The following is a 26,295-nucleotide window of genomic DNA, read 5'->3' on the forward strand; positions in this document are numbered from 1 at the left end:
ATTTATGAGAAACCCACAGCTAACATCATACTCAATAGTGAAAGGCTGAAAGCTTTTCTTCTAAGATCAGAAACAAGACAAGGATGCCCACTTTCACCACTTTTATACAACGTAGTGTTGACATTTCTGGCCCGAACAATTAGGCAAGGGAAACAAAGGGGCATCCAAGTTGGGAGGGAAGAAGTAAAACCATCACTGTTTGTAGATGACATATTATGTATAAAAAATCCTAAAGATATTACCAAAAATGTTAGAAGTAATAAATGAATTCAGTAAAGTTGCAGGATACAAAATTAATATACAGAAATTGGTTGCATTTCTATACAGTAATAATGAACTATCAGAAAGAAATTTTTTTAAAGAAATCACATTTACAATTGCATCAAAATAATAGAATACATAGGAATAAGGAGTTGAAAGACCTGTTCTCTGAAAACTATCAGAGATTAGTGAAAGAAATGGAGGATGACACAAATAATTTGAAAGATATATTGTACTCATGGATTGGAAGAATTAATATTGCTAAAATCCCAAACTACTGAAAGCAATATGCAGATTCAATGCATACTTATCAAAATACCCATGGCATTTTTCACAGACCTAGAACAAATAATCATAGAATTTGTATGGAACCCAAAAGGCACCAAATAGCCAAAGAAATCCTGAGAAAGAAAAACAAAGCTGGAGTTGTCACACTTCCTGATTTAAAACTGTTCTACAGAGCAACAGTAATAAAACCAGTATGATACTGGCACAAAAATGGACACCTACATAAATTGAACAAAATAGAGATATCAGAAATAAACCTATGCTTATTTGGTCAGTGGGGAAACCATAGTTTCTTCAATAAATGGTGTTGGGAAAACTGGGCAGCTACATGCAAAAGAATGAAACTAGACCACTGTCTTATACCATATACAAAAATAAACTCAAAAGTGAATTAAAGACTTAAATGTAAGAACTGAAATAATAAAACTCTTAGAAGAAAACATTGGTAGTATGGTCTTTGACATCAACCTTAGCAATTTTTGGGGGGTTTATCTCCTCAGGCAAGGGAAACAAAAGCAAAAATAAACTATATCAAAAGAAAAGACTTGCACAGTGAAGGAAACCATCAACATACAAGAAAACAACCTACTGAATGGGAGAAGATATTTGCAAATGATGTGTCCAATAAAGGGTTAATATTCAAAATAGATTAAAAAAAAAAACTCCTACGACTTAATAGCAAAATAAACAATGTGATTAATAAATGGGCCAAGGACTTCAATAGTCATTTTTCCAAAGGAGGCATACAGATCTTCAACAGGCACATGAAAAGATCCTCAACATCACTAATCTTCAGACAAATACAAATCAAAACCACAATGAGATGTCACTTTACATCTGTCAGAATGGCTATTATCAAAACCACAAAAAATAGTAAGTGTTGGCAAGAATGTAGGGAAAAGGGAAGCCTTATGCACTGCTTGTGGGAATGTAAATTGGGATAGCCACTATGGAAAAGAGGATGGAGGTTCCTCAAAAAATTAAAAATAGCCTACCATATGATTCAGCAATTCCACTTCTGAGTATTTACTCAAAGGCACAAAAACACTGATTTGAAGAGATATATGTATTTCACTGTTCACTGAAGCATTATTTATAGTAGCTAAGATATTGAAGCAACTTAAATGTCCATTGATAGATGAATGATTAAAATCTGTGGTACAAATAACCAATGGAATATTACTCAGTCTTTAAAAATAATGAGATTTTGCCATTTGCAACAACATGAATGGATGTAGAGGATATTTTGCTAAGTGAAATAAGTCATAGGGAAAAATCCAAATGCTTTATGATTTCACTTATGTGGAGTCTAAACAAACAAACAAAGAAACATAGCCATACAGAAACAGACTTAGAGAACAAACTGGTGGTTGCCAGAGAAGAGGGGAATGCAGGGATGGACAAAATAGTGAAAGAGTATTAAGAGGTAGTTATCTCCTGAAGCATTTCACCTGGAAATGGTAATATAGGTATAAGGAGGAACGTGTGACCCTTATAGTCTCAACTGGTATCAAACATTGGATAAATTATTTTGCATTAAGAAAACAAAAACCTTCAAGTCTATCCCATCCCTACCCCACCCTCTACTCCACCAGCCCTGCCTCCAATAAAGTTGAGAGATGAGAGAAGATCAATAAAAAAGAGGTACAGACTTCCATTATAAAATGACTAAGTCACAAGGATATAATGTAGAGCACGGGGAATACAGTAAATAATATAGTAATAACTTTGTATGGTGACAGATGGTAAATAGACTTACTGTGGTGACCATTTCTCAGTGTATAAAAATATGGAATCACTATGTTATACACCTGAAAGTAATACAATATTGTAAGCCAACTATACTTAATTTTTTTAAGGTATGTTGTTCCAATTTAATTTAAGTAGCTTGGCAAACAGAGGCTTTACACTCAAACTAAATTTGTTATTGCGGTGGTCATTAGAGATATTGTGACTATATTAGTGATTTTGAATTAATTCAATATCTCCAAGTTGGTTGTGTGAAATGAAAATAATTTCCAGTTTCTTTCTTGGTGGCCTCTATTCAATGAAATGTTTGGCAAAAAGCTCTGTCTTTCGTGAAGATGGGAAATAGTTTACATCTAATTAGAAAAAGAGCATAGGTACTGTTATCAATACATGATTAAATTTCACATCTGTACAAAACTGACAACATTTCTGACAACCTTACTTTTTTAGACAATGCATCTTTAGCTTTCATAGTTCTTATTCTATTCTTTACATGTTATGTAATTTTTTTCAAAGCAATTTCTCTGGTAGAGACAGATTTTCATTCATTGTTTGCAAGCATTAGGCAAACTATGTAATACAGTAAGGTAAACATTTCCTTGTCAAATATTCTTTCTTTCCTTTACAGAAATGAGTTTGCTTGTTTTTTTCCTTTTTTAATTTAATGTATTGAAACATAGACATGTTAGATTTAGAAAGAATCTTCAAAGTCAGCTGGTTCTATTCACCTCATATGTGATTCTTCCTTAAATCAATTTCCAGGCCAGTGGGAAGGACTTGGAATTTTGACCCTACTACTTAGTGGCCATAGGACTTGACCCACATGACTTATGAAATGTTTTCTCACCTGTGAAAATGTGGGTAATAGCATTAACCTCATACAGTTGATGTGATGGAGCTATTTACTTTGCAATTCCTTCTGTTTATATATAATTAGCAAATTTTGGCAGGGACTAAAGCTTGGAAATTCTGTGTATGTATGTGTGCATGTATGTATTTATTTCTCTATGTATGTATTCATTTATTTAATAAATATAATTTTCCCCAGCGTTGAGTAATAATGGACAAATATAATTATATCTATTTAAAGTGTACAACCTGATGATTTGATATACATATACTTTTGGAATGATTCCAAGATAATTAATTAACATATCCATCACCTCATGTGGTTAACTATTTCTTTGTAGTGAGAATGCTTAAGAGCTACTCTTAGTAACTGGGCTTGGTGAGAAGGAGATGGGGAGATGTAGGTCAGAAGATACTAACTTTCAGTGGTAAGAATAAGTTCTGAGGATCTAATACATAGCATAGTGAATGTAGTAATTATACATTATTGTATAATTAGCAAATTTGATGAGCATATTTTCTATTTATTTATGTGAGCAATCCAGCTATTAAAATTAATTTAGAAAAGAAAAGTTTGTGGAACACACAACTAAAGTCTTTTCTACAGTTTAATATTGATGCATAGATCATTTTCTTAAGTTTTTTTTTAATCTCTATTCTACTTTTAAAATAAATGTTTAAGTAGAAAATATAGAAAACACAGGAGAGGATAATGAAGAAATTTTAAATTATTCCCTTGAAATCTTGGGCAACCTACAGAGATAGATAATCTTCTTATTCGCAGATAAGAAAAAGCCCCCTAGTCATTTATAATCACAAATAAGAGATTCCCCTCATTAATAAGCGTGTCCGGGATTGTGTAATAATCAGACATTATGCATTTGCTTGTAGTTTGTTCTGGACTAAGAGCAAGAAAAAGGAGCTGCTCGGTTTCTACTCTATTCCGACACATACTCCATCTTCCCCCTCTGTCCCCAGCTGCTCCCCTAAGAACGGAATTTCAGACATGAGTTAAGTAACATTCTGCCCTGCTCTTACCCCAAGCTCTCCAAATGGTTGCTTCGAGGCTCTTTCACTTGACAGGCGGTGAGGCGGGGTGTGCCACTCCTCCCTCCACATGATAGCACCACAACCCCCTGACCACTTGCTTCAGACAAATTCTTTTGCCAGTATCCCTGTCTGCTGTCAGCCTTCCTAACCTATTTTGTGGATAAGGGTCATGAAATCAATTCTCCCACTCCCCTGCTTGGGTGGACCAGCCCCTTTCTTTATAAGGTGGTTGGCGCTTGCTCCTTTTGAACTTTCTTGAAAACTGACACAAAAGGAATCCCATTGTTACATCCAGTTACAGACACTCCCTTAGGATACATTATATAAAGTGGATTTCTGCATCTAAGAATTTGATCATTTTAAGACTCTAGACACATGCTAATAAATTTCCACTTCTCCCAGTAGAAATATAATATCAATTCATATTCTCATCTTCACCATGTAATATTGAGAAAAGAAAAGTGGGGCAAGTGAGAACAGGGGGAAAGGGAAACAGCAGGGACCTGAGAAGAGAGGAGCGATATAGATATAGGGAAATGGAAAGGAAGTAAGTTCAGTTTGGCAGGAGGTGGGGGTATAAGTCAGGTAAATCCATGTTGAGCCAAGCTCCAGCAGAAATAAAGGTGATTGATCCCTGCCCATTCTTTAAGTGAGCAATTTATTAGATAACTAGTTACTCTCTGGTTCCAGCCCTGGAAGAGTTACTGCGAGCTAGGTTTATATAATCATTTTGGAACTCTTTCCACGTAATATAACGCAATATAGCAATCTCAATTCTGGCCAGAGCAGTGTTTACAGGGGCAGCATGGAGTGGTAGAAAGAAGATACTTTCTGCCACTTATTAGCTGGTTGATCCTAGACTGTTGATAATACCAGTGGGTTTCAGCCTCCTCAGCCTGATGATGATGATGATGATGATGATGATGATGATGATGATGATGATGATGATGATGATGATGATATCTGTCTTGCTCAGCTCATGTGGTAATTATGAGATAAGGCAGGATGGAATTTGGAATTTGTAAACTGTAACATTCTGAGAAAGATCAGATATATTGCCCGGTCAATCGTCTGTCAGCGCTGAGGGAGTGTTGGGAGTTTCTAATTGATCTCCCTTGATCTTTTTATGACTTGTTGACAGTGTTCATATTGTTTTTCCCTCAAATGAAATTTCATATGTCAAAAGATCTCACTTTTCTGGGTGCATAGTAGGTACTAAGCAAATACTAGTTCTTGTCTTCATCTCTCCTCTCAGCTCCCCATCTGTGTACTCTTGGGAAACGTCTGGTTATGGAACATCATCAGGGCTCTTTCTTTCCAAGTAGGCAGCGGAGGGGATGTGTGTTCAGGATTTGTGCTGCTTGGCATTCTCGTATTTATTGCATTCAGTTTTGTTTGCATAGAAAGCATTTTTTTCTAGCTAATTTAGTGAAAATGATGTCAGTTGTTCATCTACTCTCTGTCTGAAATCAGCCCTTAGAATAAATAAATTATATATCTTGACTTTATTTCTACATTTAATTTAGTCTTATTGATATAAAAACAATAGGAAGAACAAAATACTTCCAGTGTCAATGGTAATTTAGTAACAAGAGAAAGTTAATAAAATGCATCATTATGTTGGATACACCCCTTCCCTCTTCATTTACCTGGGGTAAAAATCCAATCGTGAAAGAAAATGTAGAATGTGATTTTGTGCCAGCAGTAATTAGCGGGAACAACTTGATGAAAAACAGTGATGGAAGAATCAATGACAACCATCAATAAAATAAAAACTGAATGACGCTTCTGTTTTTTATATTAGGTCTTTACACATCAACTTAACCAAAGGATTGAGACATGATATTCTTAATCCCAGTGTCCCATACCTAGATTGTAAACTATTTTGACCTTTTAAAACTATGTCAAGCTTTTCCAGTTTCTCTAGAGAGTATACTGTAAGGTTTTATAACCAATAATGCCTTCCCATTAACTACTATAGATGTTTCATCAAATAGAATTTAAAATGAAGTCTAGAAATTGCAGAAAACCAGGAACCAAGCGAAACATTAAAAAATTATATTCATATTGCAAGCTCAGGTCTTGGCTTTAGGCAGAATCATGAGAAACGTAATATACTTTCATTTTTGTTTGCTTGAAGTTATCAAACTTTTACTTTACTTTACTTGGCTTGATCATAGTTTCTTCTCTTCCCTCTTTTACTACCATAAATCAAAAATGTAAGATTGCTTCTATCACAGTTTGCTGATGTTTTACATATTGCTAAAAGCAAACCCTTTTAGGTGAAACATGGGAACCTCATGTCCTATGCTTATGTTCCGGAAACGACAGGCCAGTCAAGAAACAAGCACCACTCGGAGGGTTGGAGTACTCAGATGTATTACGCCAGCGGGCTCAGAGGGCCTTCTCCTCCGAAGCTCTGAGCACCTCCAAGGTTTTACAGGGTAAAGTACAAGCTTGGGGTATTCGGCCAATAGGCATGGAACAGCTTTAGCAGCATTATCATCACAAAAGTGGAGGCGGGGAGGCAGCGAACCAACATTCCAAAGCCAGATATGTATCTTTGAAAACCCAGCTGGCTAGCAAAAAACATGAACAGCAAACAACACTAATTAACCTAGATTTACAAGTTAGTCTAGCAGAATTCAGATCAGTATTCCAATACTTAGATTTGTGAGTTATCTTGTTAGCCCAGCCCAGCCCCTCCTTCACATTCCTAGACTTGTGAGTTATCTTGTTAGACCAGCCCCGTTTTTCCTTCACATTCCCCCCTCTTGATGCTATTACAACTCTAGCTGGAGTAAGCATCATCACTTATCTGTTGCAGGGGCTCATAATTGGAGGCTAACATCTGAAGTTTTATAGCCTCTATTCGCTCACTGACAAAGCGGGTCAGGAAGTTTAGGACACAGGACCCAAATAGCAGAACTGCAAAAATCAGGAGTAAGGGACCTATGAATGGTGCCAGCCAGGAGGTCCAGCCCCAGGGGCCTGTCCATGGGCTCTTATCTAAAATATGTTTTCTCTTTTCCACTCGGTCTTGTAATTCTTGAATCATCCCTCTGACAATTCCTGATTGATTGGCATAAAAACAGCACTCTTCATTTAGGAAGAGGCATAGTCCCCCATCTTTGGCTGTGAGTAGGTCCAAACCCCTCCTGTTTTGTAAGATCACCTTGGTCAGAGAGTCAATCTGATTTTGCAGAGTTCCCAGGGTTTCTGCTATTCGTTGGAGATCATGGCTGAATTCACCTGTAAGCTGAAAATACAGGTTGGTACATGGACCACTTGTCACCCGGTTCCATGCAGGTGCATTGTACAGCCAAGAAGAGTGAGGGCATTAGTGTCAGTAACATCAGCCTTATGATTATCTTAGACATGATGCTGCAGTGATGGCACTAATTATAACAAGATATAAAATAGCTACCAGGATTCTATGGCCTATGTTCCAGTCAGGTGGGGTGGCGCTAGTTAGCCCCACTGCTAGTACGCAGACTGGTATAGCAAACAAGGAAAGAGGCAAAGGAGCACAAAAGAAATACATTTAACAGCTTCGCTGAGCTTTCCTCAAGCTTCGGCCGTGTGTTGACTAGCCAGCTTCCGGGTGTGGCTAGAGCAGGGCTCGTTGATCCTCTTCTGGTCTCTTGACCTTGATCTTGATCTTGAGCGGGTCTCCCGGGACACTCAATTTTCCAGGGACCCTCTGTCTGAGATGAAGTCGCTCTCTTAACCCTGGAGTGGTGGCTCCAAGGGATGACTCCTGCAACTTTAACAGCTGTAGGGGTAGTTAATACCACTAAATATGGTCCCTTCCATGTTGGTTTGAGAGGTTCCTTTTTCCAATCCTTCACCCATACCCGGTCACCTGGTTTATGGGGATGCACTTGGACCCCTAATAAAATGGGGGTTTTCTCTATCACCCAACCCCAAACTTCTCGTAGTACTTGTCCTAGTCCCAACAGTTGTTGATGGAGCCCTAAATTTCCTATTTCTGGGGTGGGATTTCTCATCCTGACTAAAGGTGGTGGTCGCCCATAGAGGATTTCAAAGGGAGAGTACCCAATATTAAATCTTGGGGTGCATCTAATTCGCAACAGAGCCAGAGGTAAAATGTTCACCCAGGGGAGCTGGGTTTCTTGGCTGATTTTAGCTATCATTTGTTTTAGAGTTCTGTTCATTTGTTCTGCCTTCCCTGAGCTTTGAGGCCGGTATGCTGTGTACAATTTCTGCCACGAAGGCGGGTCCATTGTCAGACCCGATGGAGGTAGGCATTCCAAATCGAGGGATAACATCCCTGAGGAGAGCCTTTGTCACTTCCCTTGCTTTCTCTGTCCTGGTGGGGAAGGCTTCTACCCACCCTGTGAAGGTGCAGACAAAAACCAGCAGGTACTTATATCCCTTACTGGGCCCAAGTTCAGTAAAGTCCACTTCTAAATCTTCGAAGGGAGCCAGTTGGCATCATTGTATTCCCACTGGCCCAGTGAGCCCTTGTTTTGGATTGTTTTGTGCACAGAGCAAGCAGTGCTGGGAGACTGATGCACACAGAGTAGGGAGATGAGAAATTAGGAAATATAGCTTTAAGAGGGCCTCCAAAGCCGTTTTTCCCATATGTGTGGGTTCATGTTGTTGTTGAAAAGTCATTGGTTGGCCCCCTATAAACATCTTGACCTTGGGCTCCCGGGGGCCAAGGGGCAGGGAGCCCGGTCTCTCCTATTCTGAGTTGACCCCAGCCAGTCCAATGTGATTACTGGCTGGTGGCTCCAGCTGATAAGTAGGCCTTTTGGGGGGTATTCTCTTTCCATCCTTTCTGTTTGGGCACTCATTCTTCCAGTGTCTTATCTCCTGGCAGTATGCGAACTGATCTCAGCCCAGGGGCATCCATGGTTGGGGTCCCCTCTTCTGGGGTGGTGCAGGATTCTGGCTGAAGCTTGTTTTCCCCAGGGCTGCTGCAAGGAGTGCGGCTTTTTGCTTCATTCGCTGGTCTGCCTCTCATTGGGCTTTCTGTTCTCTGTTTACAAAAACTTTGTTTGCTACTTCCAGCAGCTGTGTAGCATTCATCCCTGCGAATCCATCCAGTTTTTGGAGTTTCTGGCGTATATCTGGGCACGATTGGGCTACGAAGGCAGCGTTGACCATCCACTGGTTTTCTTGGGCCTCAGGATCAAAAGGAGTGTACACTCGGAATGCTTCACATAGTCTCTCATAGAAGTCAGTGGGGGTTCCGTCTGGCCTCTGGGTCACCATGGTCATTTTAGACATGTTAGTTGGCTTCTTGGCTCCTGCTCTTAGCCCTTGTAGGATGGCCTCCCTGTACTTACGCAGCGCTTCTCTTCCTTCTTGGGTGTTAAAGTCCCAATCTGGTCTGGTGTCAGGGGCATGTGTCATGGCCCACCCCTCAACATCCATTGTGTCCCCAGGGTCTCTGCCCTGCAGCCATTTTTGTGCTTCAGTGAGAATGCGTCTCCTCTCCTCAGTATTGAAAAGAGTCAGAAGCAGCTGGCGGACATCTTCCCAGGTGGGCCGGTGAGAATGGAAGATAGACTCTACGAGCTCAATCATAGCCTGCGGCTTGAGAGCCTGATTACAGTCGTCACATACCACTAAGTAGAAATCATCGCGGGCTGGACAGAGACCAAATATTCGCATGTCTTTGCGACAAAGCCCTATTACTATCCCACCATTGCTTCGGGACTGGGCAGGGGCCGGCACTCCCTGACAGTTGCCATGGAGGCAGCGGTGGCCCAGGTGGAGGCGGTGCTGGGGCTGCGGGGGCTGCTGCTGCTGCTGCTGTTGCCGGGCGGCTGTGGTCACTGCTCCATCCGCCGCCGCTTTGCGTGGCTCCCCTTGACATCTTCCATGGCCCGTTCCGACACTTTTCACTCCTTTGGAGGGCAGGCCAAAAATCCTGACTGGTTTACCAGTGGCTCTTTATCTGCTATTATTGTGGAAGCTCTTCTTAATTTTGTTTAGACCATAATGTGATTGAAATGCCTGCAGTTTTTCAGAGTAGGAAGGAATATGTTGGTGCCACTTGAGAAGGTCTGTGGGTGCTAAAGGGTTGGTAGCAGAGTACGGGGTGCCCGGGCTGAACAGTCCCGTCTTCCCCAACTTGTTGCGGCCCTTGTGTCTCCCGCAGCAGCATTTGGAGGGCTGGTGGTGCTGGCCTCCTGGCTTGTGCTGACCGGAGTCTCCTCCCTACCGGCTCAGGCTGGGGGCTGGGCTCTGCCTCTGGGTCCTCAGGTTGGGGAGGGGTTGGTGCCCTGGGGGCATACGGAGGGGGCAGGCACATTTTGTTCTCTGTGTCTCCCTGGAAAATAGGCTTTTTTTTCTCTGTCTTTTTGGCCTGGACCAGCTGAGCTGCTAATATCTTGCATTGTCCAGGTCCATTTGAGCAGAACCGAATCCATGGGGGTAGAGTCTGGGCGATATTCAGCCAGGAGAATGTAAGGGAATTGATCTGGGTGGCCTGGGGTTCCAGTGATTATTTGATAGACTGCTCACAATGTTGCTAGGTCCAGAGTTCCTCCTGAGGGCCACCTGACTCCAAAGGCTGGCCATTCAAGCTCACACAAAGTGTGGAGCCTGCCAGGGGTCATTCGAATTCCGCAGTCTCCTGAGAACCTCTTTTTGAAATTCTTAATCATACATTCTAGAGTGGTGGGTTTCGACTTAGAGCCTCCCATTCTTTTTAGATGTTTAAGGATAATAGATCTGTTGCTTTAGATGTTTGGGAAGGTAGCCTTTATATCTTTTCCTTCTTCACTCTTCAAAACACCGGAGTTCCCAGAGAGACTGCTCTCTTGCTGGGTCTGTGAGTTGTTTGAAGGCTAATTTGGTCAGGGAGTCTGGGTTCCAGTCACAGCTGATGTCCCTGGAGCTCAAGACCTCAAGCAGTTCCAGGGACTTTCTTCATTAAATCCTCTCTATATCCTGAACTAACGTATCAAGGGCGTGGGACTGATGGTGGATGGTAAAAGAGATGGACTAGAAAAGGGACCTCCAAGGCCTGGTGAGCCCAGTCCTGAAGGAATTCGTCTTCTAAACTCGAGTCCTGGGGGGTCTGGGGCTAGGCAATAGGGGCACCACTTGGGTCAGTTCAGTAGGGGAACACTAAGTCTCGGGTGTTCTGTGGCAGAATCAGGTAAGAGACTTTTTCAAAGAAATAGCATCCTAGCCTCCAAGGTCACAGGGGCGTTGACTCATTGGCTATCTATGTCCTTTTCCCTCCCAGTGTAGCCACCCTGTGCCGGTGTCGCAGACAAGACAAAGGAGGGTTTTCGTTGCGTCCGCCTGGCCGCTCCCCTCGCGGGGACAAAGGTGCCTCTTAGCTTTGCCGGGTCAGTATAAGCCGCTGACTCCGATCGGGACCCTGAGGGACCGATATCGCCCTGAGCCGTATGAGGTCACCACGGAACCACAGGTTGGGACTCACTTGAACTCCGTAGCAGAATGCCGTGGAGCTACAAACTCGAGCCTGATCGCATGCTTCACAGGCCGCTCATTCACTCACACACACACACACACACACAGGTTAACAACAGTCCTCCCACCAATACCAATATCCTGTTTCCTGTAGGAGGGGATCGGCCTCCTCTTCTGTCCACTGGGACAGGACCTGATACCTGACCTGATTTCCCCATCTGAAATACCATCAGACAGAGAGCCTGTAGGAGGGGATCGGCCTCCTCTTCTGTCCACTGGGACAGGACCTGATACCTGACCTGATTTCCCCATCTGAAATACCATCAGACAGAGAGCCTGTAGGAGGGGATCAGCATCCTCTTCTGTCCAATGGGACAGGACCTGATTCCTCCCGGGGGTTCCTACCTTGTCCGGACGGCCACCTGGTGAGTCTGTCCATCCCTCCACGGAGTCTGGCTCTGGTTGTAGCCCAGCCACCCGGGGGCCGAGTTGCAGTCACAAAGGAGAACCCGGAATACTGTCGGGCGGCGCCACCTCGTTCACTGCCGGGGTCCTTTACCCCGGTCGGCCGGAGCCACCAGTCCAGCGGCTCAAGGGGCCAGCGTGGTTGTATCTCACTGGGGCCTCCAGAAATGTTCCGGAAATGACAGGCCAGTCAAGAAACAAGCTCCGCTCGGAGGGTTGGAGTACTCAGATGTATTACGCCAGCGGGCTCAGAGGGCCTTCTGCTCCGAAGATCTGAGCACCTCCAAGGTTTTACAGGGTAAAGTACAAGCTTGGGGTATTCGGCCAATAGGCATGGAACAGCTTTAGCAGCATTATCATCACAAAAGTGGAGGCGGGGAGGCAGCAAACCAACATTCCAAAGCCAGATATGTATCTTTGAAAACCCAGCTGGCTAGCAAAAAACATGAACAGCAAACAACACTAATTAACCTAGATTTACAAGTTAGTCTAGCAGAATTCAGATCAGTATTCTAATACTTAGATTTGTGAGTTATCTTGTTAGCCCAGCCCAGCCCCTCCTTCACATTCCTAGACTTGTGAGTTATCTTGTTAGACCAGCCCCGTTTTTCCTTCACACTTAGACCAGAGTTCCTCAATTTTGGCACTAGTGATATTTTGGACTAGGTAATTCTTTGTTCTGGGGAACTCTCTTAGGCATTGCAGAGTGTCTGGAAGCACCCCTGGCCTGCACCCACTGGATGCCAGCAGCACTTGCAAGTCATGATTATCAAAAATATCTCAAGGTATTGACAAGTATCCTAGGAGGGGAGGGAGGGGTAGGCAAAAATTACCCTTGTTTGAGAACCACTGCCTTAGATTGAGATGATATTGAGGTGATATGAATAGAACTAATTTGTTACAATAATAACCAAAAAGGAAGGTGTCTAGAAGAGGTAGGAAATCAGACTACACAGACTCTAGAGCTTCTCAGTCAAGACTGTGCATTCAAAATACCTGAGGGGATTTAAAAACCACTGATACCCAAGCCCACTCCAGGGCAGCTGAATAAAGATCCACAGGTGAGCCACTACTAAAATTGACTCAAGCAGGCAGCCCTGTAAATTTGACACTTGGGGACAAGCATACAAGTTGTCCTTTTTATAGGGCTCCTCATCTTTCAATTTATTTCTTTTCAAAGTCCAGGGTTGCTTCTGTTGGCTATGAGTGTCCTATGGTACAAAGGGGCAACAAGTATGACAGAGGTTAAACTCTCTGTAGGAAGCCTCTGTTGGGCAAGAATAAGTTCAGGTGAAGTCAAGACAGTTCACCTCACTTGCAGCCACCTCCTGGCATTTACACTAGAACAGGAGTTCTTAGAGTGAGATTTCCAAGAATCAGCAGCGTTGGCATCACCTAGGAACTTGGTAGAAATGCAGAATTTTGGATCACACCACACCTGTTGAATTAAAAACTCTGGCGATGGGGTCCAACAGGTTTTGTCTTAATAAAGCTCCTAGGTGATTCTGAAGTGTAATAAAACTTGAGAATCATGGGTTAGAAACACAATCCATATTCACTTATGTGTTTTCAGTGTTCTTCCAACTGGCCCTGACAAACCCACACTTCACAAGACTTAGATAACTGATAAAGACTTTTATTGAATCTTTTGAATACTTCCACTTATGATTCCATTTTCTCAGAAACATTCATTACTGAAATATGCCTTGTTTACACAGTTTACCTAATTCTGCAGTGGAGGAAGAGAAGAGTTCAGGGGAAAGCAGAGGGCACCAAACACAGATCTGGCCCAAGTGAATGAGCACAAATACCCTTCCAGACCTACTGGCTGCACTATTGGCACATTCAGGTCCCACAAACAGCTCAGCATGTCTTCCACAGTTAACATTTAGCAACTAGTAGGCCAGGGGGAAAATGACATGCAAGAGCCATGCAGAAGAGTAGGACACATGCTGAAAAAGAAACCATGATACTAGGCAGAGCCACCAATGACTGGTGAAGGAGGGTAACAAAGGTACTTACGCTTTTCCATATCACATTAATTTTAAATATGCTAAACTCTTGTGTTTTATTTCACTAAGCTCAATATCTTGACTATTTGTTACAGGTCAGTAATAGAGGTGGGTTTCTATACAACTGTTACCTGCTAATTGATAAAAGTTATCTCTTATTGAACAAGTCCATGTTCTACTAGAAAGTAAGTTCTAGTGGAAAATATTGCTATAATTTTTATGAGAACATTGAACTATAGAGGGATAGGGTGGAAAAAATGGGTTCTGGATAGAAGGATATTGAAGGAGTCTAGGAGAAAAATGCTGTTGCAGCAGACTAGGATAGTAGCTGTAGATATGGTGTGATGCTAGCTTTGAGATCTAGTTTGAAGGTAGAGTTCTTAGGATTTCCTATTGTATTTCATATAAAAGAAGGGAATCAATGATGACCCCTGGGTTTTTGCCATCATCCTAGGGAATGTGACATGACTGAAATTGGGAAATCTAGGGAGAAGTATTGGAAACTTTGAGGAGTCAAGTTGCCTATTTTGGCCATGTTAACCCTGAGATTCCTCTTACACATAAAAATGGAGATGCTAAAAAAGCAGAATGATAAACAAGTCTAGAGCTCGGGAAAGAGGATTAGCCTTGAGATTTAAATTTGAGAAGCATCTGCATATAGATGCATAAAACCAGTAGAAGATGTTGTTTTTATCATGTTGAATTCCATTTTTCTTTAGTTTAATGTTACCCTCTTTGTGATGGTCATATACAAGGCTCTTTTGTTTTGTTTTGTTTGCTTTTTCGTAATTCTTAACTGAACATTTAAATGACACTACAATGTAGCTCACTGACGATAGCTTCTGTTACAAAATTACAGCGTCCCACTGGGGCTGACAAAGGCTGGTTCAGATAATCAAAATTTTACTGAGCCTGTGAAAAAGCATTTGAGTCAGGGTGGCAATGTTGAGCCATAAAGGTTGCTTTCTAATTCAGGTCTTTTAGATTCCCTGTTATTTTCTTTGTTTTGGGCTGCCTTTTGCTTAATTGTCTTGTCATGTGTTTTAAGCCTGACAGCCACATGAAGTCAACCAGAGAAACTAAACTGATAAAAGAATCATATTTCTTTAAAAGACTGTTTTAGAAAACTGGAGACAAAGAATGAATATGCAGAGGATAGCTTCCATCTTCATCTTGTATTAAAAAAAATCTTATGCACCCCTAATGACGATAATTTGTAGAGTTATGAGTTGAGTGTTTGTGTGTAGGTGTGTGCATCTGTACAAATATAAACAGGTAGAAGCTGCATTATTTTCTACCAGTAATTTTATGGCTTTTACATCAAGTAAATATATTTTGCTAATATGATCCCTGCATAATAATATAACCTTTTATGGGCCAGACTAACCACATGGCTTCCCAGTTGAGCTATAAAAGAATCAACAGCTAGTTTAGAGTTCCTGGGGACTGCATTTGGAAGATTTAACTTGTCCAGTTTGGGCTGCTTACATTGCTTCTATATTTTTCGATTCCTTGGGGTCTCTTCCTTAGCCCTTGTGCTTGAGAAAGCTTTGGTGGAAGGCTTTGTGCAGATAACTCACTTGGCTCTGACAGGCCAAGAAATCCACTCTGGAGCCAAGATAAACCCAGGGCTCATTTTCCATCCACTTATTAACTCAAGCGAATATGATTATTCTTTAGGGATTATTAGAAAAGCAGTTTCAGATAATAGATGTGAACTTGTACCCTGATGCAGTTCTGTGTTCATTTTATTTTCTTTAATTTCTTGGTAAAAGCTCAAAAAACAATTGGGTAGAAATGTTGTCTTTTTGCATCTCTGGATTCACCTTTAATGAGAGAGTTGTTTTCCTGCCAAGGGAGAAGAATAAGGAAACAGAACCACATGATTCTATAATATTGACTTTCTATTAAACTAACAAGCACATTGGCAAGCAGGAAGTGCAAGAGGTATGTATAGCTTAGGGAGACGTCTGTTGAAGGCTCAACATGAAACCTGTTTTGCCCTGAACATATCTAAATAGGTGCTATAAGAAAAATAAGTATTGAAGAGATTCCTGGTATCTTGGTTTCTTCTGTGTAGAATTCAATACAGAAATTCATCCATTTGCTGAAGTTTCTGGTGTTAGGAGAGCTACAGAGGCAAGAGAAGGTAATGTAGATAATCTTACCTTGTTAACACAAAATAATAAAAACAAATGTTCTCTTGCACTTTACACTGCACATAAATTCAATATTTACTGGGTGCCTACAAGTGCCAGGAACTGTATTCTGTGCTGGGGATATGAAGATTAGTGACATATGGGCAACTTTCTTAAGAAACACACAATCTCTTGGTTTTGCTCTAAAACTAAATTCTAACTAGATCGATGATCCTTTAGCTCATATTTTCTTGAGTTTCAGAGACTGAGACTAAAAAATTGTGGTGGTAACTTCTATGTGTCAACTTGACTGGGACATGGGGTGCCCCAAATTTGGTTAAAGATTGTTCTGGGTGTGTCTGTGAGGGTGTTTCTGGATGAGATTAACATTTGAATCAGTAGACTGATTGCCCTCCCCGCTGTGATGAGCCTCATCCAATCCACTGGAGGCCTGAACAGAACGAAAACCAGTGTAAGGGGGATTTGTTTTCTCTACCCTGCTGCTTTCAAGCTGGAACATTATTTTTTCCTGCACTTGGGCTGGAACTTACACCATCAGTTATCCTTGTTCTCAGGCTTTCAGACTCACACTGGAGCTGCATCACCCACTCTCTGGGTCTCTAGCTGCAGACAGCAGAAGGTGGGTCTTCATAGCCTCCATACTCACATGGCCAGTTTCTTATAAATTCTCTGTCTCTGTCTCTGAGTCTCTTTCTCCCTCCTATCTTCCTTCCCTTTCTCTCTCTCTTGTTATGTCTCTCTCTATATATATATATATGTGTGTGTGTGTGTGTGTATCTCCCATTGGTTCTGTTTCTCTGGAGAACCCTAACTCCAGCATACTCCAGGGACAGATATATAGAGAAAAAGGACAATCAGGACGACTTCCCAGAAGGACACCCTGGAGAAATCCAGGAGATTCATTCTTTTTGTGAAGTGTATTCTGATATCCTGGCCGTACTGACTATGAAAACAATAGTCTGAGTTCATCTTTGAGAATGTACCCTTGAAAATCAGGTTATAAATATCTGAAACTAAGGTTAAAAAGTATAAATCAAACAAACTGGGAATAGGTCTATCTATTTCCAGAAAAACATGCACATATACCACACAATCACAACTGGATTTTTTATTTATGCGAAAGAGACATTAAAAATATTTTGGTAGATTTGCCCAATTTGCAGTGGGGAAGGAACCAGGGTTTGATGTCTAAGCAGCAAAGAATTTAACTGGAAAACCTATAACTACTTTTCTTAGCTTCTGAGATAAATTTTTTAACCTTTCTTTTACCTGACTACAGTAACCCAGGGTTGGTCAAAGGTCATGGACAACGTAGATGCTTGGATTTTCATTTAATGACACAAAAGTAGCTGCTTGATTAAATTTCATGAAATATGTGTCTGTCTTGCAACACAGAACCCATTAACAGATCAAGTGGAAAATAAAAAACACCATGGGGCTATTGTGGTCTTAAACACAATAGTCAACAAGCACAACTAACCACAGGTGCACCAAGTTGCTCTGCTTTGGCGAGGTCTCACGTTGTTTTGGAAAGTTTTATGTTCTTAAATTCTCAAATAAGATGTTGAAAGGAAATAATGTTGTGGAGGCACTCAGGCCCAGGGTCCCAGTGTGTATTTGTGGCATGCTAGGGGATCATGGGTAGTGGAAGCTGACCAGTGTTTGTCTGTGGTGATTTTTAATCAGCACAACAGAAAGTTCTAGGGGATTTGGGGGTGGGACATTTTTATGGTCACCTTTTTTTTTCACTAATTGGCTGTAATTTGTGGGTTGTCTGTTCTACATGTGGACTAAATCTCTCACTTTAGTTTCATGTATGAATCTCTTTTTCTTACCACTAGAAACAGAGCATGGGGCCACTAACACCAGTATCTTTTACCCACCAGCTATTTAGAAAAGAAAAAGGCAAAAAGTCCAATGTTAGAGGACTAGAATCACTTTCTTATACTTTCTATGTGAATGCAACTGTCCCCAACCCACTCCTCTGCTTTGCTTGTGGATGAATGCTTGCTGTCATCACCACCTGCCAGTGTTTCTTATGAGCAGCAGACATCTAAGAAGTTTCACATAACTGATCTGAATCTCTTTCCAACAACATTTTAACTCTGTGGTGGTTTAACCTCTATGTGTCTTAGTTTCTTCAACTGCAGTGTGGTAATAATGCCTTCTTTGTGGTTGTGAACTGGATTGAAATAATGCAATAAACATATCTAATATCGTGTCTGGAACATAGGAAATGCACAGTACCTTAAAGTATTTTTTAGCTCATTCTATGAATATTTTCAACCCTATTATATATTTGGCACTGGTTTAGTTGCAGAGAAAACAGAGGTGAAGAGGACAGATGTGATTTTCTGCTAAGGTTAAATGGTATCTGCACTGATTTATTAACTTATTCTACAAATTTTCATTGACTTCCAATTGCATGCGAGGTAATAGAGAAGAAATAAGGCTGTATATAAGCTGGACTAATGTTCACTCTGGCACTTCTGGATGTACTGAAGTGGCTGGTGTTTGTTCTAGGTGATCAGTGTCTATGCTTTAAAAGTTGTCAATTATTTGAATGTTGTTCTGGGGAGAAAGACAATATTTAATAAAATAATTCATGAAAAAGTGCTTAGCATGGTACCTGGCCTAAAATAAGTGTTCAATAAATATTACCTCTTGTTATTATCATCACTGTTATGTAAAGATGAACTGTATTCATAAAGAGGAACATATAGCCTTACAGTCTAGTATTACAGAAAGGATAGTTTCCAAATGACCGTAAGATAAAGCAAAAGGTGGTAAATACTGCAGAAAATTCTGGACTATTTGGGGGATAGAGATCTGGTTCCTGTGACAGAGATAAGGAAATCCAGAATAAGGGGAGACTTGATGTAGGAAGAAGTTTTTCAAAGAGAGATAGAGAACTGACCTGGCTTATGATGGGGAGGAGAGGTTACTAGTCCACCAAACAAAAACAGAACAGTCTAAGGCAGAGGAATTAGGAAAGAATAGATAAAACTATGTGGGAGTGTAGGTGGAGGAAAGAAAAAGACATTTATTTAACTGCACAGGTTGGGCATATTCTGTCTGGCAAGGTGAATTAGAGGCATTCTTTAAAGGGTTCTTAATGGCAGCTTGGGATTTAGATTTGGTTCCATCAATAGGTAAAGCATGGCAGCTTCACTGCAAAAAGTCACTGTAGCTTCAGAGAACCACATAGGTCAGCCTAGGTCAGGGTTTGAAACCTCAGCACTATTAACATTTTGGATTGGCTAATTCTTTGTTGAAAAGGGGCTGTCCTGTGCAATGTAAGATGCCTAGCATCTTCCCTGATCTTTGTCTACTAGGTAACAGTAGTAGCTTTCCTGTGTAACAGTCAAAATGGCGCTAGACATTGCCAGGTGTTCCTTAGGAGGCAAAATTGCAGCTGGCTGAGAAACAATGACTTAGATAGTAGTGAGGCAGGGCTAATTTTTAGCAAGTATTGAAGTTATTTCTTTTTTCCCTGCTCTTCACACATGGATCAATTTCTGGGCTGTCTTACTTCACAGAGAGGTTTTGATAATGCAGGAAACTACAGGTCAATTTTCCCTTCTCAATTTTCTTTCCAAAATCAAGTCAGTAAGATTATGTTGTATGTTCTTGAGACAGAGAAGAAGGGCTTTTTGAGAAAAACCTTAATAGAGAGAGAAGGATTTTTCTTCGCTAAGAAATTTTTTTCTAAAAACAGAAGGATAGAAGTCTATGGGATTATGGAGCAGTGAGAGCTTGTTTCTTGCTCTTCAGCAAACACTCAGTGATATGAGGAATTTCCATGGGAAATGGCGGGGACTCACGCAGCTCCTCCAAAACATAAGGCCCACTCAAAAGGGGTGATTCAAGAGAGGTTTATGGAGGAGTCATTTACATAGGTGTGAGCAAGGTTAAGAAAAATCAAGAAGGAATGATGAAGCACTCCTGGCTAAGGTAGTTTGAAGCTGTAAGTGAAAGGATTGGTTGCCAGTATCTGTCAATGTAGCTGTAACCCTTGGAGAGGGTCACGTGATAAGAGCTGTGACCTGGAGAAGAGTACAGTCTTTCTTAACACAAAACACCACAGAAAGGTAGCCTGGGGAATAAATACTCCAACTGCCGTCTTTCCCCCTACCCTCGGTTCTTTTGTCTATACCTCCCATTTGGCTGAATCCAACCAGAAACCAGAGGGCAGGAGAGCTGGGCTGATGCAATATGCGGAGTCTGACGCAGTATGTTTTTCCTGACATTTCCCTAAGAGCTAATGACATTGAGCATCTTTTTTTGTGCTTATTAGCTATCCGTATAATTTATCTGGGTAACTGTCTACTCAAATACTTTGCCAATTTTTAACCAGGGTTGTCTTATTATTAAGTTGTAAGCATTTTTATATATTCTGGACAAGTTCTTATCAGATATGTGATTTAAAAATATTTTGTCCCATTTGTCTCTTCATTTTCTCTTTTTTCTTTTTCTCTGAAGGCCCCTGGCTCTGGGGCCTCTCTGTTGGCCTTATTGGCTTTATTGGATCAGGCTCATTAAATCGGTTTTTTGCCTCCGCTCTATAAGGTCAGGCTAAGAGAGCTCATCACCTCCCTCTCTTCACTTTCTTAAGGACACCTTTGATGCACACAGGTTTTTAATTTTAATGCAATCCAACTTTTCAATCTTCTCTTTTATCACATGTACTTTCCATACAATATTCATGTACTCTTTGCTAACCCAGGTCTCAGTGATTTACTCCTATGTTTTCTCTGAAAAGTTTTATAGTTTTAGCTCTTACATTTAAATCTATGGTATACTTTGAGTTAATTTTTGTGTATAATGTGATTAGGGGCCCAAATTCCTAGTTTTGCATGCAGATATCCAGTTATCTCAATATTGATTGTTGAACAGATGGTTCTTTCCCCACTGGATTGCCTTGGCCTCTTTGTCAAAGATCAGTTGACTATAAAGTTAGGATTTCATTCAGAACTATCAACTCTATTCCATTGATCTCTATGTCTGTCTTTATGTTAGTACCACGCTGTCTTAATTACTGTAGAAAGAATTACTTAATTATTATAGAAAGAAAACTTCGTAGAACTTTTTGAAGTCAAAAAGTCTGTATGCTCCAACTTTGTTCTTTTTCAGGATTGTTTTGGCTATTCTGGGTCTCTTACATTTCTATGTGAATTTTGCCAATTTCTGCAAAATCCAATCTAGCTTGGATTTTGATAGAGATTGTATTGAATCTGTAATTTGGGGGAATATTGCCATTTTAATGACAGTAATTTTTTCAATTCATGAACATGGGTTGTCTTTCCAATTATTTAAATCTTTTATTTTCTTCACAATGGTTTGTAGTTTTCAAGTTATACTTGTTAAATTTATTCCTAAGTTTTATTCTTTTTGATGCTATTGCAAATGGAATTACATTTTAGTTTTAACTGTTTATAGCTAGTACATAGAAGTACAACTGATATTTTGCATATTGATTTTATATCCTGCAACCTTGCTTGAATTAATTTATTAGTTCCAATAGGTTTTGTGTGTGTGTGTGTGTGTGTAAATTCTTTGGAATTTTCTGCATGCCAGATCATGTCATCTACAAATAAAGATATTTTACTTCTTTGTTTCTAATCCATTTGCTTTTTATTTTTCTTTATTGCCTAATTTTGCTGTATAGATTCTCCAGTGCAATGTGGAATAGAAGTGGCAAGAAGGAATATCTTTGTCATACCCTCAGTCTTAGGAAGAAAGCATTTTGTGTTTCACTATTGATTATGATGTTAGCTGTAGATTTTTTTGTGTGTGTGTGGATACCTTTTATCAGGTTGAGGAAGTTTCATTCGAGTCCTAGTTTGTTGAGTGCTTTTATCATAAAAGAATGCTGGATTTTTTCAAATGCCTTTTCTGTGTCTGTTGAGATGACCATATGATGTGTGTCCTTCATTCTACTAATATTCTAATAATATTCTATTAATCTGTTAATATTCTATTAGTCTATTAATAATAGTATTATTAAATGTGTGATTTTTTTTTTTTACATGGTAAAACAACCTTTTATTTCTTGGATAAATCTCTCTTGATCATAATGTATAATCCTTGTTATATGTTGTTGAATTTTCTTTGCTAGTATTTTATGAAGATTTTTGCATCTGTATTCATAAGGAATATTGGTCTATGGTTTTCTTTTCACATGTTATCTTTGTCTCATTTTGATATTAGGATAATATTGGTCTCACAGATTGAGTTGGGAAGTATCTTTTCCTCTTCCATTTTCTGGAAGAGTTTGTGAAGAATTAGTGTTGATTTTCCTTTAGTCATCTTGGCCTGAACTTTTCTTTGTGAGAAGTTTTAAAACTACTAATTTAATCTCTTTACTTATAGATCTATTCATATTTTCCTATTCCTTCTTGAGTTGGTGTCCATAATTTTTTACTTTTTAGGGATCTTTCCATTTTATGTAAGATATTCTAGTTTGCTTCTTCTTTAAAAGCATGATATATATCTGCTATGTGCTTTGGAGAATGCTCAACTCAAGAACCTACAGTCTCGTAGGGAGAAGTATATGAGCACAAGTAATTATAGTACAGGAAAAGGGTTGTGCTTAAGAAGAAAAAAGTTTAGAAAATATCATAAGCATTCAGAAGAGAACGATATTACTTGCAAGTTTAACTGGCTTATGTTTGGAGGATGGTGAGATTGTATGAGATTGTGTGAAATGTTTATTTCTGGGTCTGGAAGGATGTTCAGAACTAGCAGTGCTGGGAGACCTTTCTCTATGTCTCTTGTGTTTCTGCACGTATTGTCATAAAAGGCACTGGTTACCATTTTTCAAAACTATCTTTTCAAGGATGTTTGTGTAGCAACAGAGGAAGGCAGAAATACTGTCTCTCTCCGAACCAAAAATGTGGCATATTTACTGTCCAGTATAAAAGATCCAGTTTTCCCAAACTCAGGGTTCTTTTTTGTAACACAACCCACTGTATGTGTAGATATTACTGAGCCCCCTTCAGTTGGCCTGTGGGAAATTTTGCTTGGGAGAAGGTTCAATAGGTAGGGTAAAGGCTGTTACAAATGGAGAAAGAACATTGACAAAGACATGTATGGGGAGAATGGTAGAATTGTACATAATGTTTTGAGGGGCCGTGGTGTTCATCGACAGCAAAATATAAGCTTGGAAAAGGAACACAGGGTGTTAGTGTTTGATATGCCATGCTAATGTTTGTAGGAAAGAGTAATAGCCATTGGTATTTGAATAGGCATATTATATAGCAAGTAAGAAATCATTATATCCTTGAGTTAGCTTAATGGCATTGGAACTAAAAAGAGAAAGTAAGTATGAAAGGCTTTATGTAAGCAGAGCAGCAATAAACTGTGTGTTGAACAGAGATCCTGTCTATTGTATCCTGCCCACTGTATTTGTAATGAATTGCATGGTGCCTTCATATGACAGGTATACAACAAATATTATAGAATGAGAAGTTAAATAAAAGAATCAGCAAGAATTGTAACATAGGGGGAGAAGAGAAAAACATTGCTTCTATTTGTTTTAAGTTGGAGTTCCAGGGACAATGATGGCATAGTAAAGAGATGTGGGAAATACTGGAGTAAGAACAGATTTAAAGAGCACTATAATGAGTTCATTCTCCAACACATTCCAAAGATCAACTCAGATAGTTCTGAAGAGTGGAGCATTAGGAGTGGGAAACACGAGTCTAAGAAAGTTCCTTTGTCTTTTTTTTAACATTTTTTATTGATTTATAATCATTTTACAATGTTGTGTCAAATTCCAGTGTACAGCACAATTTTTCAGTTATACATGAACATATATGTATTCATTGTCACACTTTTTTTCTCTGTGAGCTACCATAAGATCTTGTTTATATTTCCCTGTGCTATAAAGTATAATCTTGTTATGATATCTACCAGCATAAAAGAGATCACTGAAGGAGAGACAAGGTAGAGGGAAAAAAGAGAGAGAGAAGAGAAAAAAGGGCCAGGGTTAAAAAGGAACCTTGAACAACACCCAATTCAGGTCAAGAGGAGGAATTTTGAGAAGATAGGGGAGTAGTCAGAGACATAAAAGAAAAGACACTTATTTCAGAGTTCAGAAACTAAAGAGGTGGAGTATTTCAAAAATAAAATGATGGTTGCATTTACTGAATTTTCAGCAGAGCTTAGAAGAGGTCTAGAAAATGGTCATTTTAGGAAATTAGTGATATATATTTGAGAGAGTTAATCCAATAGAATGATGAAAGAACAGAGATTGTGGAGGGTGGGGAATATGAAGACTTTTCCAAAAGATTCAATGACAAATTATACTTTGGGTTGACTAAATACTTGTTTTTGGAAGGAACTGAAATACAGAGTGCACCTTGTTAAGTGGGCGGGTGCATATGCTTGCTGAGACCAAAATTCATGAAATTGTTATTAATTTAATCTAAGTAATATTCTGTGGACAAGGTTATCAATGTAAATGATGGATCTGAACAATTCAAAGATGCTTGGAGAATGTGCTCAGGTTGCCCATACAGAAACTACCATGCTTATTTTAATCTTAAAGCTACTGCTTGGCTGGAAGGTCTGAGAAAAGAAATCATACTCTTCTGCACTGAAACAAAATGAATATATTTTCTTTTCTTTTCTTTCTTTTTTTTTTTTTTTTTTGTAAGTAGCTTTCTACTTAAATTTGGTACAAGTTAACATTTTGCTCATTACCATGGCAGAAGTCTGTTGTTAGTTTAGGATTCTTGAAGCTAAAATAGATAGGCAAGTCTGGAATGTGATCACTCACCCTGGACAAAGCCCTCTTCTTAGAGAATGTCACAACCCAGATTTTGCTATTTTTGTCCCAGACAAGAGTACTGGGTGCCATAAGCAAGCCAGTTGGTTGCCACATCATCATTTATAGCTGTATACAAATGAAAACTGATCCTGAAATAAAGAGGGAAGCACTGAAGCAAAGATGCTCCTTTTAGGAAAAACTCTTCTTGTCAGGATTCAGTGAAATGTCACCTGATGTAGTTGTGGTGTAGTTTTTTAAGTACTGTAGGTTTTTTTTTTAAATGACATCTAATTAAAAACTGTTTTAAAAAAGGAAAAAAAGATAAATCCATTACTTGGAAGCTTCCTCTTAAAAATTAAATGAAATCCTTAATCTGATTTTAGCATGGATAGCATTCAAATACTCAGCTCAGACAAGTGTCTTCTGCTGGTGGGCGCTGTGACTGTACATAAAAATCTAGCTAAGGGATTGCAATGAGGTGATGTGAGCTAAGAGCTAAGTGGCTGCTTTTCTGGGACTCTTGGACACAACCAGGAGAGAAGATTAATAGATTTAAAACCTGGTTAGAACCTTGTTTCATAAACTACTAAACCTCTGCTCATCTTAATTGGGTTGTGTTTCTGGGCAGCTGAAAAGTTAGACAGTTTTTTGTCTTTTTGCTAAGCTTTAATGAAACCCACCAATCCTGCAAACAGGTTTCAATGTGTCAGGCATGCTTGGCTGGGGGTAACTTGTGGACTTGCAGACAATAGAACTCTATCTGTAGGTCTACGTGCAGTCTGCCAAATGGTCCCCAAATGATAAGTAGAAACTAAACAGTAAAAAGCTGTTAGTAGCTCCATTTGGCAGGCATAAAGAAAAACCTGATTTTTTTTTTAAATGTCATGAGGTATCACATTTTCTTTCCTATCCTGAGCAAGGTTGGCTTTTTCAACATGTGACCTTGAAGGAGTTGTGTGGGGATGTATTCCTATGCCATTTATGTAGGAGGCTAGGGTTACATTTTCAGTTGAACACTTTAATTTTCTGGTGTTAGCAAGACAGTGGGTACCTGGGGGCTCAAAAGCATATCTCTGACAGTGTGTGTATCTAAATATCTGTCAGCAGGCCAGTTCCAAGCCCCTTCAATTACTCTGGTGCTAGGGAACAAGCTGAAGAGCTGATATCAACAGAGGAGAGAAATAATATATTTTGCAGTCACTTTAAGTATTTTTAAGCGGGGGGGGGAACCTATGGACTATGCTGGTGTGTTTTCTGAGAGTTTTAG

General features: G+C 39.8%; 1 long non-coding RNA gene and 1 other non-coding gene across 2 annotated transcripts in view; one reads left to right on the forward strand and one right to left on the reverse strand.

The window, feature by feature from the left end:
* The window catches only part of LOC116152221 (uncharacterized), a 467,251-nt gene that overhangs the window by 258,961 nt on the left and 181,995 nt on the right, over nt 1-26,295 (forward strand). The gene's annotated exons all lie outside the window — the stretch shown is intronic.
* LOC116152377 (small nucleolar RNA SNORD57) lies at nt 20,782-20,852 on the reverse strand. Its single transcript, XR_004136016.2, has one exon. It is a non-coding gene; the product is annotated as a small nucleolar RNA SNORD57 (small nucleolar RNA).

This window comes from Camelus dromedarius, chromosome 3 (genome assembly GCF_036321535.1).
Source record: "Camelus dromedarius isolate mCamDro1 chromosome 3, mCamDro1.pat, whole genome shotgun sequence".
NCBI lineage: Eukaryota > Metazoa > Chordata > Mammalia > Artiodactyla > Camelidae > Camelus > Camelus dromedarius.